The sequence below is a fragment of the Psittacula echo genome (genome assembly GCF_963264785.1).
Source record: "Psittacula echo genome assembly, chromosome: 3".
Classification (NCBI taxonomy): domain Eukaryota; kingdom Metazoa; phylum Chordata; class Aves; order Psittaciformes; family Psittacidae; genus Psittacula; species Psittacula echo.
In genome coordinates, this window is record NC_137736.1 from 101,785,024 (window position 1) to 101,803,160 (window position 18,137).

An 18,137-nucleotide genomic window follows, 5' to 3' on the forward strand; every position below is an offset into this window, starting at 1 on the left:
TGCCACCCGCTTAATACTCAGAATTGTTCACATCTTCCATGCAATGGGGAAGCTGGAGTTGGAGTTATATTTAAATAATGGTGGATACTTTCATGGCAGAAAGCAGTTTCCAGTTTTATCTGTGGTCTTTGAGAAGCTAATTTTCATTAAAGGCTATATAGGCTTAATATTAAAGGCTATAAAGGTTTAATGGGAATGCAAATATTTTTTGTTTTTATGCATGTGTTATATTCAAGTTAAGTTGAATATAAAAAGGTTGGTGGGGACTGAGTTTCCAGCCCTGGGTGTGTCAGTATTACCTTTGTAGAAAATATCTTGACAGACTGCTTTCACCGATTTCTTACTTAAAGGACTGTCCCAGTCATGAAATTTAGCTTTTCACCCATGTTGATCTTGTTTGAGCATAAACAAGACTGAAAAAAAAAAATCCAAAAACTAGAAGAAATTCATTACCAGCTTGTACAAGGGGGTTAACATTTCCTTATCTCTCCTGCATTTATGTTATTGCATCTGCCTTTCACAACTGTGTCTCATTGGTGGCTCATACTCATTTTGTAATCCATTGGTGATCTCATGTCTTTTTCATCTCTTTCCTTCTAAGACACTACACCCTACACTGGAAATAAGTACCATCTCTGAGCATGTAACCTTGTATTTTGTGTAGCTAAATGTCATCCCATATTTATTCTTACCATCTTTGAACAGTTATTTTTGTATGATGCTATACCTTTGATTTATACAACTCTCTGCCATCTGCAGCTTCTGTTAATGCATTGCTGTTTTCTGTGCTAAGGTCATTAATGCATATGTGAAATACAAGACCGATCCTTTTAGGACTTCATTTCTTACATTTCACTGTAAGAACTTCCCCTCTGAGGAAATAAGTGCACCCAAATCTTCATGCTGGTGAAGCTGGACTGCTTTTAGTACCTGAATTTACTTGGTTAAATCTGGTTTGAGCATGTGTGCCATAATGCTTAGAACAGCACACACACACCCATCCCCCTGCTAACAAAACCTTGCAATGCAAACCCAGTACACAGGATCAGGATATTTGAATGTAGATTCAGAAACCCAAGTGACTTCATAAAAATGAGACTTCCCCACTGCAGGAATTTTATAATTTTAGTATGCTGGTTAAACCTGTTCCAAAAGGTAGAAGGGTTGATATTTTTTTCTGAGAATTTACAATGAATGAAGGAAGGGGAATGTGCATGATTTTTCTCTTTCAGCTGGGAGAGGTAATGAGACTTAGTGTCCCATCTGCAGACAAGCCAGGGATGGATTAGAGGTGACTATATCTCACTAATGGGTTTATACAAAAAAACATTTTTCTCAACTCAGAAAAACTGGTCCATTCCCAGCAAAATCATACCTCCTTTCCCTACTAGGAAATGAGAAAAAAAAATTGACTTTGTTTTCCCTACAACTCTTACTAGCTCACCCTTAAATACATTGTGTGATAGCAATGAGATGTAGCTTTTGACTTTTCTGGCTATGTAGGTGGCAAATGGAATGACCATTTCACCAATTTAAAACAATTGTGATCTCTGGAAATTTGTAAATGCACTAGGACAATAGAAAGCTTTTAAGTCGAGAAAATGTGAAGGAAAAAGTGAAAACAACAAACAAACCCAAACAAAAATAACAACTCATCAAACCAGAAAATAACGAAAAATATATCCCTTTGGATGCTAAGATGTGACTGAGGTGAACTGGGATACCCCTGACAACACTTCAGGAAAATCCATCGGAAATCCTTCTAGTTATAAATAGCATTGCAAGAGACAAAAGTACTGCAACGGATAGGAGCTATTTATCCCACGTGCCTGCATTATATAGGTAGCCACCTGGCTGGACCTGGTTTTATTATGTTGAAAGGGGAAATAAACAGAACAATAAGAAAGCAAGTACACAAAAATGCGACCTTACCAAGATCTATTGATTGATACCTAACTGCTGGAGTGCATGTGGCATTTGAAGAACACCAATTTTTATGCTACAAAATGTGCCCATATAGAGAAAGGTTACTACACAAGCATCTATCTTAAGAACTCCCTGGAAGTATGAAATCTGAAGCTTTTAAGAAATGCAGTAAAGTATCTCCTACCTGCAAGATGTGCTTTGAGCCTTGTCAGTTTTGGACTGAATAAGGAACACTTAACTTCCAACACAACTTGGCCGGAAAAGCTGAATTAAGCTTTTTAGCAGGTACCCAGAAAATTAAATCTTAGCACTCAGCAAACTTTTCTTCTATGGTCACAAACAATGCATCAAACAAACAAGCATTGCCAAGCAACGTGTTACCGGAGGGAGAGAGGAAGACAAAAGAAACACAGTGTTTCTCCAGCCAACCACTTTCATACTGAGCACATGGGTAGCAGTCTGATTCCTTCTGCTCTTAGCAAGGCTGTGGTTTCACCAGATGGATTGAGCTGTCCTAACCCCCAAGATAAAGGAGAGGTCCTGTTTTTATCCCAACTTCTCCTTCCCTCTCTGTTCCTGGCCTCCTGCTTGCTTGCTGCTTCTTCCTCTGGCTTTGTTGCTTAGTGGAACCACCTGTAAGTCAGCTCAGCAGAAGACATAGCTGTTTTCCTGCTGACTTGGAGCATTGAGTAAGCTTAAGAAACAGTCTGAGCTGATGCAGCAGAGGCAGCAAGGAGATCTTCCTCTTCTGTCAGTAGGGAAACATGGGATAAGGCTTCCTCTTGATATAATTTATTATAGTCAGAAGGCTGGGGTCCTCCTTTGGTGGGTACATCCCATTACCTGTCCTTTGGTTCAAAATGGTGGTGTGTCTCTTGGTTCTTCCCCTCATCCAGGTCAAGCTCATCAGTGGTAACCCCATGTCTCTTCCCAGCGTGCAGAAGCATCTCCTCAGCTGCACAGTTCCACTTGGTCAGCAAGAGCCAGCTGCCTTTCTCAGACAGTCTGCTCCTGTTTTCTCTTGTGGGATCTTTCTGTAGGAAATGAATCCCTGCAGAAAGGAAGGAAGAGCACTGCATGATCTCTAGGTTGTTTTTGTTGCAGAACCTGACAATCTTGTGAACCTTTCTTTTCCAGTGTTTCTCTACTCCAAGGCTACAAACTGCAGCATTAGGCTAGATTGGCTAGTCTTGAGCATGTTGGCTGCAGTTGGGTTGCGCTGACTTTTTACCCCCTGACAATTACAGATTCTATGTTTTGTTTTGTTGTTAACAGAAATAGCAGTGTAACATACAACGTGAATTTAGCCTCTTTAAACTAGCCTGTTGGTACCTATCAGTGTGAAAACTTTAAACTCCTTTAAACAGGGAGTTTCCACATTCATGAGCCTACAGCCTATGTGAGACAAAATGAATTTTTTTATTATGTACTGTGTCACTGGATTTCTCTGTAAAATATAGTCATAGATAGAATTTTTAAAAAGTACTGTTAAGCCAAAGATAAAGATTATAACACTTTATGAATGTAATACAAAGTTAATAATCAGACAAGTTAATACACCTTCATAATCTTCCTTTAACAAAATAATAATTAAAAACCTATTACAGCTCTCATTGTGCAAACATTTTACAAAAATAATCTGTCAAAATGAGATCGCATACAAATGTCGTGTTAGTCATATAGGAGTCATAATGGTAGGTCTCTAGACTTCAGAATTTTTATTTTATTTGTGTGTTAGTTAGTACAGATAACCATACACCAAACTAAGGATTAGTCTTCCGAAGCACCCAGTGCTTAATGTATTTATCAGCTGCAGATACTTTGTTCTTTCACATATCAAGGCTTAGTGGGTTTGTTTTTTTCCAATTGCTTTGAAAAAGTAATTATTAAGAAGTCTTTAAATCAAAAGAACAATAAGCATTTGGCAGGAAAAAGTGTCTGGGAGAGCCAAAAGTTGGTATTCTGTATTCTTCTATTTGACATTTTTTTGTCATGGAATTTGATTTATGTAAAAGGTGAATGACACCATTACACATATGTACTGTGTCCCAATTTCCAGAATTTCCTTGAAATCAACTTTGAATAATTTTCCAGGTGAATAAATTTTCAGGTGTCCCATCTGTCTTAAAAGTAGTTTGATTTATATTTCTATATATATTTATGTATATTTGAAAGAAGGAGAACCCAGGGAATTACAGGCCAATCAGTCTCACCTTGGTGCTCGGCAAGATCGTGGAGCAGATCCTCCTGGAAAGTATGTACACAGACAATAAAGGGGTGAATGCAGACAGCAAGCATGGCTTCACTAAAGACAAATTATGCCTGATGAATTTGGTGGCATTTGACACTGTCCCACATGACATCCTTGTCTCTAAACTGGAGAGGCGTGGATTTGATGGATGGGCCATTTGGAAAATAGCAATTGGCTGGATGGTTGCACTCAAAGAGTTGTGGCCAATGGCTCAAGGTCCAAGTGAAGATCAGTAACAACTGATGTTCCTCGGGGGTCAGTATTGGGACTGGCACTGTTTAACATCTTTTTTGGCAACATGGGGTGTGAGATTGACCACCCTTAGCAGATTTGCTGATGACACCAAGCTTTGTGGTGTGGTTGACACACTGAGGGAAGGGATGCTACCTAGGGGGACCATGATAGGCTTAAGAGGTGCAAACCTCATGAAGTTCAACAAGGCCAAGTGCAAGGCAATCTCAAACACAGGTACAGGCTGGGCGGAGAATGGATTGAGAGCAGCCCTGGGGAGAACGACTTGGGGGTGTTGGTTGAAGAGAAGCTCAAAGTGACCCATCAAAGTGCAATTGCAGCCCAGAAAGTCAACTGTACTCTGGGCTGCATCAAAAAATGTGTGAACAGCAGATTGAGGAACGTGACCCTGCCCCTCTACTCTGCTCTTGTGAACACCTCTTTGTGAGTACTGTGTTCAGCTCTGGTGCCCTAAACACAAGAGGGAATGGACCTGTCGGAGCGAGTCCAGAGGAGGGCCATGAAAATGATCAGAGGGTTGGAGCACCTGTCTTATGTAGACAGGCTGAGAGAGCTGGGCTTGTTCAGCCTGGAGAGAAGAAGGCTCTGGCGAGACCTGGTAACAGTCTTCCAATACCTAAAGGGGGCCTACAAGAAGTCTGGAAAGAGACTTTTTACAAGGGCATGTAACAACAAGACAAGTGGGGAATGGTTTTAAACTGACAAAGGGGAAATTTAGATTAGACATTAGGAAAAAATTCTTCACTATAAGGGTGGTGAGGCACTGGCACAGGTTGCCCAGAGAAGTTGTCGATACCCCATCCCTCACAGTGTTCAGGGCCAGGCTGGAGCAACCTGGTCCCTGGTCTAGTGGAAGGTGTCCCTGCCTGTGGCAGGGGCATTGGAACTGGATGATCTTTAAGGTCCCTTTCAACCCAAGCCATTCTATGAGTCTATCTTTTGTCACAATGGGAATGATGACATTTTTTGTTAGTGATAGCAATGCTTATGTGATATTTTGTTTTTATATGCAGGAAATGGTTTTAAACTAGTTTCCATAAGATTCATGTCTATCATCATTATGTTTTGATTAGGCACTAAGAAACAAAATTCCATCTTTTGATTTGAGAGTGTCTAAAGAACTGTAGTTCTTCAAATCTGGAGGATTCCAATATGTCTGGTGAGAAAGAAAGACATTTTTGGGAAAGATACAGATATAAAGAAAGGATATCCAGTTCTACAGATTAAACCTTTTCTTGTAATTGTCAACTGCATCAAAATAATTTTTGCTTGATAGCAGCAAAGACAGGGTTTTACAGAATATTTTATTAACTATGTTTTGGTGAATTGGGAAATGGTTGTATTTTGTCAGTCTCAGAAAAAATTCATACCTCTATTACCTGCCTGCTGCAAGCAGCAAATCTGTGATCTGAACATACTGCTCTGAGAGTGCCCAGTATGTATTTTCATCTCATTATGCAGATTCTTTTATGCAGTAAGCTTTCCTGTGTGTTGATTTCCTTGCATCCATCAGGCTGTGCAGTTCTGTCATTTATTTTTACTACTATTAGGTACTACTAATTAGCTTGTTACTGGAGATAAAATCACTTTGTTTACAAGATGATTCAGAGAATCAGACAACATACAGAAATGTATTGAAGACTCCTATAGTGAAACATAAGAGTATGCAGAGGCATAAATTCAGGCTAAGAATGTTTTTATTGTAGTACCTGTTTCTTCCGTGGAGCATAAATACAAATCCAACTGAGTTGCTTTTGCAATGCTAACTAGGGTAGCTTCCTTATGTTCTGTTTCATGTCTTAAGCAGGTTGTGCTTTACGTTCAGTATTCAACTGTAACTAAGTCCATGAAAATTCAGTGAAAGACCTTTTTGTGCAGCCATGATAAAACCAGCTGGAGTCCTGATTCAGCTCCTACTGAATTTAATTATTCATAAAGTGCCTAATCTATTAGATTTTTTAAAATGAGGGATACTTTTTAAAAAAACTTAAATCAGGTTATTCTAGTGACTTCACAGTTAACATTTAACTAAAAAGCCTGCACATATTCTTGATGAAGTGAAGCAAGAAATTAAGCCAAATTATGTTTCCATTTTTGAATATAAAGACTGGCAAAGAGAAGGAGACTAAAGAATAAATTAATTTCAAGTCCAGGAAGTTGTGATTCTGGCAGACTTAGTACAAGATGACAACTGTGATATCCCGCACAGTTCTCTAAACAAGGTCATTTGTATATATTTTCTTTATTCCGTCATTTGTTGTGAAGATACCTCTCGTATTTTTCCCTCTCCTTTTTGTTCTCTTTGATGGCATCCCAGAAGAGAGTTTATATAGTCTGCAAGTATTACTGCAAGAGGTCAGTTTTCACTGACATGAAGGTGAGTTATTTTACTGTTTGAAGAGATTAGAAGAGAGATTTACTGAGAGGGCAAAAGGTGGTGCATATCTGTGGAAATGAAAGGGATGTGAAAACCTACATTGTGTTTGCAAAGTCTGGACTTTTAAATTGCTGAAGCTTTGTTTGACCAAAAGGTAACCATGACCTTTAATTTCTTCATCTAGAACAGTCCTTTCCAATCTGCTGGAGTTCAGGACACCAGCCTTCAAATCTTGACTCTGTTCACCAGGCTTTGCCTTCTAATTTCTTTGGGTACAAAGCCAAGAATTTCTCTGCATGTTGCCTTCATGTGGGCTTCTTAATGGATCTGAAGTTTAGCTGGAATGTTCTGACCTCGGAAATATGCCTTTTTATTCAGTGCTTGCTGTAGCACAAAGCTGAAGACTTGTCAGAACATTTAAAATGCTTTTGTATTAGACGTGGTGAGGAACTTCTTGTTTCTGGACCATTACCCATAAAGCAAAATTAATTCTCATAAATACAAAATTATATTGGCAGAAGGGATTTTTAATCTTTAAAGTGTAACACTTAGAAATAATCAAGAAACAAGCAGGAAACAGAAAATGACTCTTAAACAGCAGATGAAGACTTGTGTTGTGCAAAATGACTTTCTGAGTAATGTGTAATTCCTTTCAGTAACTTTTTGTTTGCTTTTCATTGGAGGTTTTGGGTTTTTTTTAATATAGTGTATTATCTTGTTAGGATGCCTTTGTGCCATCTCCTAAACACTACTGTTTAACAAAACTTAAGAATATATATATATATGTCTTCTAATTTAAATAAATTTTAACCACAGATTTAATGCTAACAACAGAAGAGTGTTCAGTTGAGCAAATGTTGGTGCCAGCTTTGTAAATATCTATATCTTATCTAGCTCCCTTTGTGTCCCTTTATATTCAAAGCAAAGATAGTACTTCTAGTGCAGAGTTTTCATCATTCTGAAGTAGACATCTAAAATAATGACCTATTCCTTCAAAATGCCTATTTATTCCTAGATTGACAATAGGGTGAGACTAGGCTGACTACCTGTCATATAGACATCTGCTTTATACAAGCAACAGTGTTTGGTGAGGTAAATCCAACCCTATGTTCATGCCTCTGTGCTGTTCTGGAGCTTCATGATACAGAGCCCTTGTTTGACTGTTTCACTCTATAACTTTTGGCATCCAGTTGAAGTCAACTAGAATTTCTTTTGGTTCTCTTGTTAGAATGTTGGGAGAGACAGGTAAGCTTCAGGTTGTAACCCACCCAGTGTATTAATTGCTTTTTTGAGTTGTTCTAGGTTTTTTTAGGTCAAACAAAAAGAAAAAATATATTCTGAGACCTTCTCTTTATACAGTATTAAAGTTAAAATACTACAAAGCATAACAGATTACATAAACTTTAATTAAAAAAAAACCAACCTCAGTTAACAATGCCATGCATGAAAGTGAAGTTAAATTAAGATCTGGAAGAAGAAGAAAGTGCAAGTAAAATTTCAGTGGATAAATTCTGTAATGTTTAGCATTTTCATGCAAGAACTAAAGAATAACTAAATTTCACGTTTCAGGCGCAACATTAGTTGAGGTTAATGTGGTGCCTTCACAGACAGGACATCTTCCATCTATCAAAAGCTTGCATAATTAAACTCTTAAGTTTTTCCTGGTATAAAAAGAGAAAAAAACTAAAGCAATTGTTTTAGTGGTGTTTAAATATTCTCTTAGGTATCTGTCCTTCATGCCCTTTATCCTGCAGTCCTCATCACTCATACTGGGATCAGTTCTCTGGAGTTAGTTTGGGCTATATGTCTAACTTCAGCAGTTAATTCTCTTTTTTTTCTGAAAGCACCATTACACATATTCCCTTCAGCAATTGCTTTGGGAACAATTCCAAAGATAAATCAGGATTCTGGATGATAGAAGGGCAGAGTGAGATACAGAGACTATAAAACAGAGTAGTAAATAGTAGTATAGAACTGAATAAAAGAAATCATAGAATCATAGAATAGTTAGGGTTGGAAAGGACCTTAAGATCATCTAGTTCCAACCCCCCTGCCATGGGCTGGGACACCTCACACTAAACCATGCCACCCAAGGCCTCATCCAACCTGGCCTTGAACACCACCAAGGATGGAGCATTCACAACTTCCCTGGGCAACCCATTCCAGTGCCTCACCACCCTTACAATAAAGAACTTCTTTCTTATATCCAATCTAAACTTCCCCTGTTTAAGTTTGAACGCGTTACCCCTTGTCCTGTCACTACAGTCCCTGATGAAGAGTCCATCCGCAGCATCCTTATAGGCCCTCTTCAGATACAGGAATGGAAAAAAGGAAAGGGTAAAATTAAATAAATGTATTGGAAAGAAGACATCACAGAATCCTATAATGGTTGAGTTTGGAAGGAAGGGACCTCTGGAAATAATCTGGTCCAACTCCCCTGCTCAAGCAGGGCCATTTAGAGCAGGTGGCCCAGGACCATATGTGGGTGGCTTCTGAGTATCTCCAGGGATGGAGACTCCACCAGCTCCCTGGGCAACCTGTGTCAGTGCTCAGTCATCTTCACAGTGAAAAAGTGCTTCTTTATATTCAGGAGGAACCTCCTGTCTTTCAGTTTGTACCCATTGCTTCTTGTTCTAGTTCAATGCATTAATTCAGAGGAAATAAGCTGTACACAAAAGTGATGACAAAAAAAGGAAATACAGAGTAGAATGGAAAAGAATGGAGAAAATTTATGGGTATCACCTGCCTACTGCCCAGATGAACAGAACCAAAATGATAAAACCACAAGGATTGTTAATGAAGTAGACAGATAATTGAAAATACTATATGTTGGGAAAATGAAATGGGGAAGTATGACTTAACATCAAACACATTGTTAACTTGTAAAATCTACCCTAAACGCAAATGATGGGGGAAAAAAAAAAATCTGAATTTTACTTCTTTTCATAGTTTCATTCTTGGTTACATATGTACTGTCTCCATTTAGACACTCTTACTGTCCAACAAAAAACTTTTGGCACCATGCTGCTGGGTATTTTTCTTCCTTCTCTATATAAAATTTAAGGTTTTACACTATATAATTTCAGGACATTTTCTCTTTGCTTTCTAGCTTCTTTTGCTGATCCCTACCTTATTTGAATTGGCATATTTTTCCTCTTCTCTCACTGCCTTCCCCATGCTGTGCTCCATTTACTCACTAATGTTGTTTGTACTGTACAAATTAGCAGTTCTTCACTAGTTCTCACCTTCCATCTGTTTTTCTTAATATATAAGCCAAGATATGGCTGGTGCAAGTTTGTTGTAACCTAAATTAATAGTATTATCTATTACATTAAAATATTTTAAATTCAGTGTCTCTGCAGATAGTGAGCTCCTAGGTCTGTTTTGTTTTTGTTTTGGGGTTGTTTTTTTTTTTTTTTTTTTCCCCATATAGAGTAATCAGTGATAGACACAGTCAATGTATTCCAAATGAATCACCTGTATGGAGGAAAATGTAAATGTTGCATAAAAAGAGGATCAGTGTCTTTCCTCTGTAATATACTACAAAATACCTACTGTAAAACCAGCAGATTTTCCAACACAGAAGACCTACTCTAACATTTTAAAAATACCACATGGAAAAACCAGAACCTATATGATATAAAATATATCAACAAGTTTTCTTATTTTTATGCATGCATGATTTTTACGATGCACAGTGGAGCATATTGTTTTTGCAGGAACTTCAGAAACTAAAAAGGTAATTTGACATTAATTATGATGTAATGACCAGTCTTAATACAGAAGTAACGGGAATCATTCTTACAGAGTTGAACATTCAGAATTTAATACATTCAAAATCATAGTAATATAAGTAAAATAGCAACTGAAGACAAATGCCCTCACAAAGAAATTAAACTAGTTTGTTGGACTTACTGTTCCTACTAGATCTGTACCATAGCTTTTAGTCTGTATTCTGTCTATACCACAAATAAGTTTATCATCTTCAATAAAGCTATTGTGGGAAAAAACTTCTATAAAGGAACAAATGTTAGCTAAAGGAAATACCGTCTACTAAAAGTTCCTGCAATTGGTCATTTTTATAGGAAATCATTGTTTCAGATTATTTAGAGAATTTTGTGAGGATTTTTTTTGTTATTTTATTTTTAATTGAAAGTATTCAACTTGAAAGGGAGAAGGTCAGAGAGGTCTTAGTTAATCTTTGGGTTTTGATGAGTATTCATAGATAGCAAGTGTATTCTACAGATTCAGATTAGCCAAAAGACCCCAAGCTCAGATAAAAGTGCATTTGCTTTATTTTGCTTGTTGTTTTCTTGCACAGTCCATGCTGAATTAATGCATGAGGTAGAATGTCTGGTTTTCAGGTAAAGCTGTTGTTGACTGCCTAGACAGGAAAAAGAGTGTGGAAACTAATATTCTTCTAATGTCGAATTTCCCATTATTGTGTTTGTTCCATGACTCGTCACCACATAGAAAATAGTCCTGCTTGCTATTGATATTTTGTCAGCCTAAGCTAGTCTTTTTCCCTTCTAAGAGATTCTTATTAACTTGGTTTCAAAGCTTATGAAGGTATACTTTATCAAGTGCTCTATTGACACTCTGGAAGTAGATTTTCTAAGAAACCCAATTAACTTCTTGAGTCTATTATTCTATTAAAGCTGCTTGTGAGGTTTGAATGTCTCCAAGGATGAAGAATCCACAGCCTCTCTGGGCAACCTGTGCCAGAGTTTGACTACCTTCACAGTAAAAAAAACTTTTTCTTACCTTTAAATGGAATTTCATGCATTTCATTTTGTGCCCATTGCCTCTTGTCCTGTCATTGGGCATCACTGAGGAAAGCAGCAGTTAAATCCACCCCCTTAGTCTTCTTACACCTGAATAAACCCATGTTACCAAGCCTTTCTTTGTACGTAGTGTGCCCCAGCTCCTTCATCACTTTGACTTGACCAATTTCTCAAAATCTTTCTTGTATTAGGGATCCTAAAACTGTACAGAATATTTGGGATGCAGTTTCAGGTGATAAATACAGGGGAATCACTTCTGTTTATCTGCTGACATCCATCCAGCAATGCACTTGACCTTCATTGCTCAACTTTTCTGCACAACTAACCTCCTCAACTAGTTTTGTTGCCTGGTGTTATTCCATCCCAGGTGCAGGATTTTGTATTCATCCTTATTGAACTTTGTGAGATTTCAGTCAGCCCATTTCTTCAGTCTCTTGATATCCTCCTGAACAGCAGCCCTGCCCTCAAACATTCAGATCTTGCTGTTTTCCACAGGCTTCCTTGTGGTGCATTCTCTTTATTCAGGTTCTTAATAAAGGTATCTTCCTCAGTAGTAACCTGTAAGGAGCACCACTACCAGCTGGACTTCATACCATTCATTGATCACAACCCTCAAGTATACTAGTCCAGCTAATTTTCCACCCACACTTATTGAAACCATATCACTGCTTTGTTTAAAGTATACTGAGGGAGACCATCATGAAAACTATAGTAGAGACAGGGTAAATGACGTGCACTGCATTCCCATTGGCTGCATGGCTGATTGTCTCATTATAGAAAGCTATCAAGTTGCTTAGGCAGACTGTCCTTTGTAAATCTAATTGTTCCCAGTCACCTCCAGTCCATCATATACCCTAGATAAAGAATCCAGCAGCATTTGCTCCATAATCTTCCCAGGAACTGATGTGCGAGTGACTGGTTTGGAGTTCCACAGATCTTCTTTCTCTTCCTGAAGGTTTGTCTTACGTTTGTTTTCCCATCCATCAAGACGGTAAAACATTTTACCAGCCATCAGGAGCCTCCCATGATTGCCACAATCTTTCAAAGATACTATAGTGTAGCCTTGCAGTGACACTGGCAAGTTCCCTCAACACCACCTTTATCTCAGAAGATTTTTATTAAAAATATTTCTTTATCTTAGGCACTGTGCATTAGCATACATATTTCTGCTTCTCTCTCGCTCCCTGTATACATATAGAAATTTATAGGTTAACATTTAAGTAGAAAAATTCCAAGCCATTGGTAAGAGAATATAAATTTTCAAGAAAATGTTAGAAGAGGATATAGCTTAGATTTCTGAACTTTTTGAAGTCAAATGGAGTTTTGCAATTTACTTCAATGGATACAAATTTTCACTTACAGTATTTATTACTTTATAAAATTTGGAGCATAAGCTGCCTTTGAATCAAGTGTAGAGATTTCTTTGACACTTGTTCTGAAGTCTTAGAGGGAAAAATTAATATGAATTGGAATTGTAATTAAAAAAATAATTGAAAAGATAGAGCATTCATATTTTTTTCTATGAAGCCTTGTCAGATTTTAGGAAAAAAAAAAGAAAAATGGGGCGTTACCTTCTTGAAAATTAATTTCCATTTCTTGACAGCAAATCTTTATACTGGGTCAATGTTAACCCATTTAAGTGCCTCCATTTGTATGAATTCTGTACATAGGATCCCTCTTTGAACAAACGTGTAGTTTGGATGTAGCGGGCAAGAAAGCTGACCACAAAAGATGATATCTTTGAAAGTGAAGTTTCTCCTTAGAGTGGCTTAGTGGTTGCAAGCATTTTATTTGGCCAGACATACAATAAGAAGTCTACAAAGAGTCCATTCAGATGGACTATCTAGTCAAATTAATAGATTAAGAATATGAACACATTTAAGCACTATACTAGTTGTTTTAAGAAAGAGGAAATCAGCCATTTTTAGAGCAGTTTTTAAATTTGAGTAGTCACTTAAACTGTCTCACTGGAGATTAAGAGACTGCAGTAAATAGTGGCCAGCAGATGCAGTAGGGAGTCAAATGAGATGTGAATATCTTCACTGCCTTGGTATAATGAAGATTAGTGTGATAGACAGTGGAAGTGGAAGATAAGCAAATTACTGGAAAACTTCATTAAGGGAGTTAATTTTATCACTGGTCTATAATGATGGTTGGCAGAGCCAAAGACACCCATTGAGAAAATTCATTTGGTTAATGCTCAAGCTAGACAATAGTAAGTGTATACAGAAAGAAAGCAAGCCTTCTTCTAAACATATACTTCACTAGTCACATTTATGGCATTATATGGCATGCTTCTGCAAACCCTTAGAAAATGGAAAGGATTATTTTTGATCCATATGAAATAGTGAATTCAACTAAAAAGACATAGAAATGATAATGCTTCAGCAATTTAAGGGCTTGAGGCTCTTAATCCAGTCTGTTTAACAGAAACTGAAAATGAACACATCCTGTTGTTAATATTTGCAAATTTCTTAGTTGGGGAGAGTTATTTTTTTTGTTGGCAACAGTTCAGTTAGGGTTTAGGGTGCTGGTTTTTTTTAAACTTCAGTTCTGCAGCATGTAGTTAGAACCAATTTGTTAACATTTGCTTTGCTTGTTAAATAATGTGTGTTCTACCCATACGAATACTTTCCTGATAAACCCAGGGAACTTTTTTTGTTTTACTTAGGGATTTTATTTTTTTTTTACCCCAATATAATAAAAACTAATAGCAATGGTGTGACTTGCTAGTCAACTTTTCTTTAGGAAGCAATAACCTCCTGCTTTGTTACCTACCATGGAGGAACTAGGCAAGGAGAGTGAGGCAGATGGCCTTTTAGCGTGGAGCAGTATGGCACATGCCATCTTCATGCCATCTCCATGCCATCTCCTGTCAAGATGGACTCCTTCTTGTGGATCTCAAGGATGTCTGATCAGTCAGTCTGAAACTCCTGATGAAGATCCTGCTTGGAAAGCCAGATTTCTGAGCTATGGTGTCTCTTACAGAAGCGGTTACAGACCTTTTCCAGATTCTCAAAGATTTCCTCAGAATGGTCCAGCATACACACTTCTCACTGTAAACAGGGTGTGAAAATCACTGAAGCATTTGATTTTGCTACTCTATCCTTAGTTCATGTAATTAGATCATTGTGGGGCAGTGGCATTTGGGTAGCTCAGGATTTAGTTTCCTAGAAGTATTTTTACTAGTGCCGTTTGAAATGCTCTTGATCTAAGCCAACTACATGGGGCTGGCAATATGACACACTTTACAGAGATTTGCACCCTTGCTTCTGAGTATGATACTGTATCCAGTGGCTGGACAGCTGAATTCTTCTTCAGTCTCTGGAATAGTGCCTTCATCTCTGCAGAGTACAACTTAACCGCTTAAATTTAGGTGGTAGTAACCTCTGAATGAATCCCACTCTGGTTGCCTAAACTCACACTAGAGAAACGACGACTGTTCTAAAATAAATTCATGTGCCCTATTTGAAATGTTTACCTTAAGATAAGTAACATCCTTAAAATGTCTCTTTCTCCTTACTCACTGTTGAAGGATGCTACACAGGTTTCTCTGATTCTGGGTATTCCATCCCATTTGTGTTTGGTGGCTTAGCAGTGCAGCTTAACAATGCAGACTGGTTTAGGCATAGAAAGTATTGAATCTTGTCAAATTCTCCTTGCATGGTGCATTAAATTGTCTTCCAAATAATAAGTAAAAGCAAGTCTGTCATAACCTACCTTCATGTTTTTTAGATTGAAAAATATTCCAATTATTTCTGGTAATGGTTTGCTTTTATTACTTATCATACCTTAATTATGGTTACTTATATTGCCTTTCCAGTTTCTGTCTCTGCAGTTATATTTTGCATGTATTCTTCTTTCCTGGGTACTATTAGTATTGTACAGCATAAAAGTGAAGTAAATATGAATGTTCCAGTAAAGCAGGCCTTCCCTCTAGCTAAAAAATACTGAAAAAGAGGTAAAGAAGAATAGAAATTGAAAAGTCCTTGCTCAGACACCAAGCATGGAGAATCTGAATCTTCACTGTTAAATTTCTAGATCCACAGAACTGGGTATAAGCTACTAGCATTTAAAAACTAAAACCACCTTAATAACCAAGAAAAGTGAGAGAAGTCAATTTCCCAAATTGTTCTGCATAAGAAAAATATCTGTATATATGCATATATATCTACTGTAGTTTTTACTCAGTTTAGAAATCTCACTCTGAAGTGAAAACCTTTTATTAGTGAGTACTTATACTCTTCGGGTGGAAAGCCTGTGAAAAATATTAGTTCTCATTAATTTGAATTTATATGAAAGCAAATTATATTAATCACCCCGCAGATATTCTCAGCATGTGGAAAGTAATTAAAATAGGTATGTACCTTGTGATATGAAGTTTATTCACAGGTTTTGATTTAGCAGCTTTGCCAGTAGTCAAAGGAGCAGAACATTGGTATGAAGCTGAAGAAAAAAACGCTGTGTGAAGAAACACGTCCTACTCTATTAGAAATGGAAAACAAGTAAGAGTGATGACAAGAAAACCCCCAGATTTGTGTTTGGGCCTAAATTAATTTCCCTAGCCCATTTCCAAAACCAGTCTTCTCCCACTTGCCAATACTAAGGATCATTTAACCATTACATATTTAAACATTCAGACCATTGAAATCAATTGGCATAACAAGTTTTTGGCATAATTCTGCTTGAACACTGTTATTTTTCTTTCCTTAAAATTTCTAATGGAAAGCAGTATCTAAATAAAATCAGAGCAAAACAGACTTATCACGCATAAAGCCCTATATCTGCTATGGAAATGGAAAAAGCTCATCCAGAACTTTGTGTAGGAGTGGAAAATGATACAGTGTGGTTATTCTGCTTACTAAGAAAATAAGCAAAACCCCACAACTTATTTTAAAAGTGTTTAAAAAGTCTATCAAGGCTTTTCATTGTAAGCTATGCTGTAAACAACAGTGATGAAGATGTAACAGAGGAGCTCTGCTGCTACCTTTTCATTCTCTAGCTGGGATTGGAAAAGCCCCTCCCTCTCCCAAGGCCCCTTTCACTGGCTGGTTTCCCAAGGACTCGCTGACCTTGGCAAGAATGTATTGCAATATGTGTGCAACTGCAAAGGTAATGGGACATCAGGTTGCTGGAGCCACACACACATGGTTTATTTTACTGTTGACACCTAAAGTAGCTAAGAACCCAACTCTAAAGGTGAAACCCAAAATTCTGATTTACAAGAAGAGTTTAAAAGGTGTACATGTAAAATGCTCTAATGCTCTCTGTCTGAAAATCAGCAGCCTCAGTCGATTCTGTCAGGAGTGACAAAGTGGTCTTCACTGAGAAATTGGATGCTGTAATATGAATGCAACTGACGCATCAGAGATGCAAATTCCATTTTGTTGTACCAGCAAAGAAAACAGATGGGAAAAAGCATGTTCTCTGCCTGTGATTTATGCCTGATCATGCTAGCAGCAAAGAAACCCAAGAGGATGTTTGGACTACAGATCGTAACAGCCTTCCCTTCTACATATTTCCTTGAATTGTCAGATATTCCTATCTTGTACAAGCTGTAGACAATAGGCTGTCAGTTTTGCCTGTGTCTCAAGTTTTTGGAAATTTGGGAATCAACAACCCAGGTAAGAAACAAGAAAGAATCAAACCTTATTTGTTACAGTGGTATGTCCAGCCTTGCATCCTTTTTCACTGTATCATGAATTGTGAGAGTGAAAAGCATTTTTAGTACCTGTAAAAGCTCTTAGATGACAAGAACATTTTTCTCAACTTGTTTTCTTGCTTCATTTACAAATGCATGGTATCTCTGCTTTGTCTGTCCCATTTCATCTAATTGAGGCTCCCCACGATCATGGACTGCTTCCTTCATGTCCCACTGCTTGGCCTTAAAGAAATTCAGTAACAGCTCATATTCTTTCTTTGCACACCGAACATTAAAGAGCTGTGTCTTTTTTTGCATTGACAGCTTATTGATCAAAGTATCAATGTCAAGGAAATGATAAAACAGAGAGCAAGATATGACATTTTAGTACTATAAAATTCAATAACTCTTTTTGCAAAATTTCCCTCAGCTGAGGAAGACAAATATGGAATAAAGGTGGAGGACAGAATCTGAGGTATGGCAGTGGAGTGTAACAAATCCTCTGGAAGGGCTTAGCTTTACTAAAATTAGTTTATTATTTTATATCTGCAGAGGCTGAGAAATCTGCCATTGTTGGAGATGCTCAAAAATCAGTGAAGCAAAACCTTGTGCTCTCTGAGCTGGGTGATCCTGCTCTGAGTGGACTTTGTAAAAGAAGACCTGCAGGTTCTTTTCCAACTTCTGTTGTTCTGTGATTCTGTGGAGTGTCTTATCCAAGGCTAAGCTAGACCTGTAAGCTTCTATTTACTGGCTTATCTGCCTTACCTTTTTTTCTTGTTGGGTTTTGTTTTGTTTTTTTGTTTTGTTGGTTTGGTTTAGTTTTTTTACGGATTAGTCAAAATAACATATCTAAAATTTATACACAACTTTGTGCTTTTTTCTAGCCTGAAATTCAAGTGTCTTGTG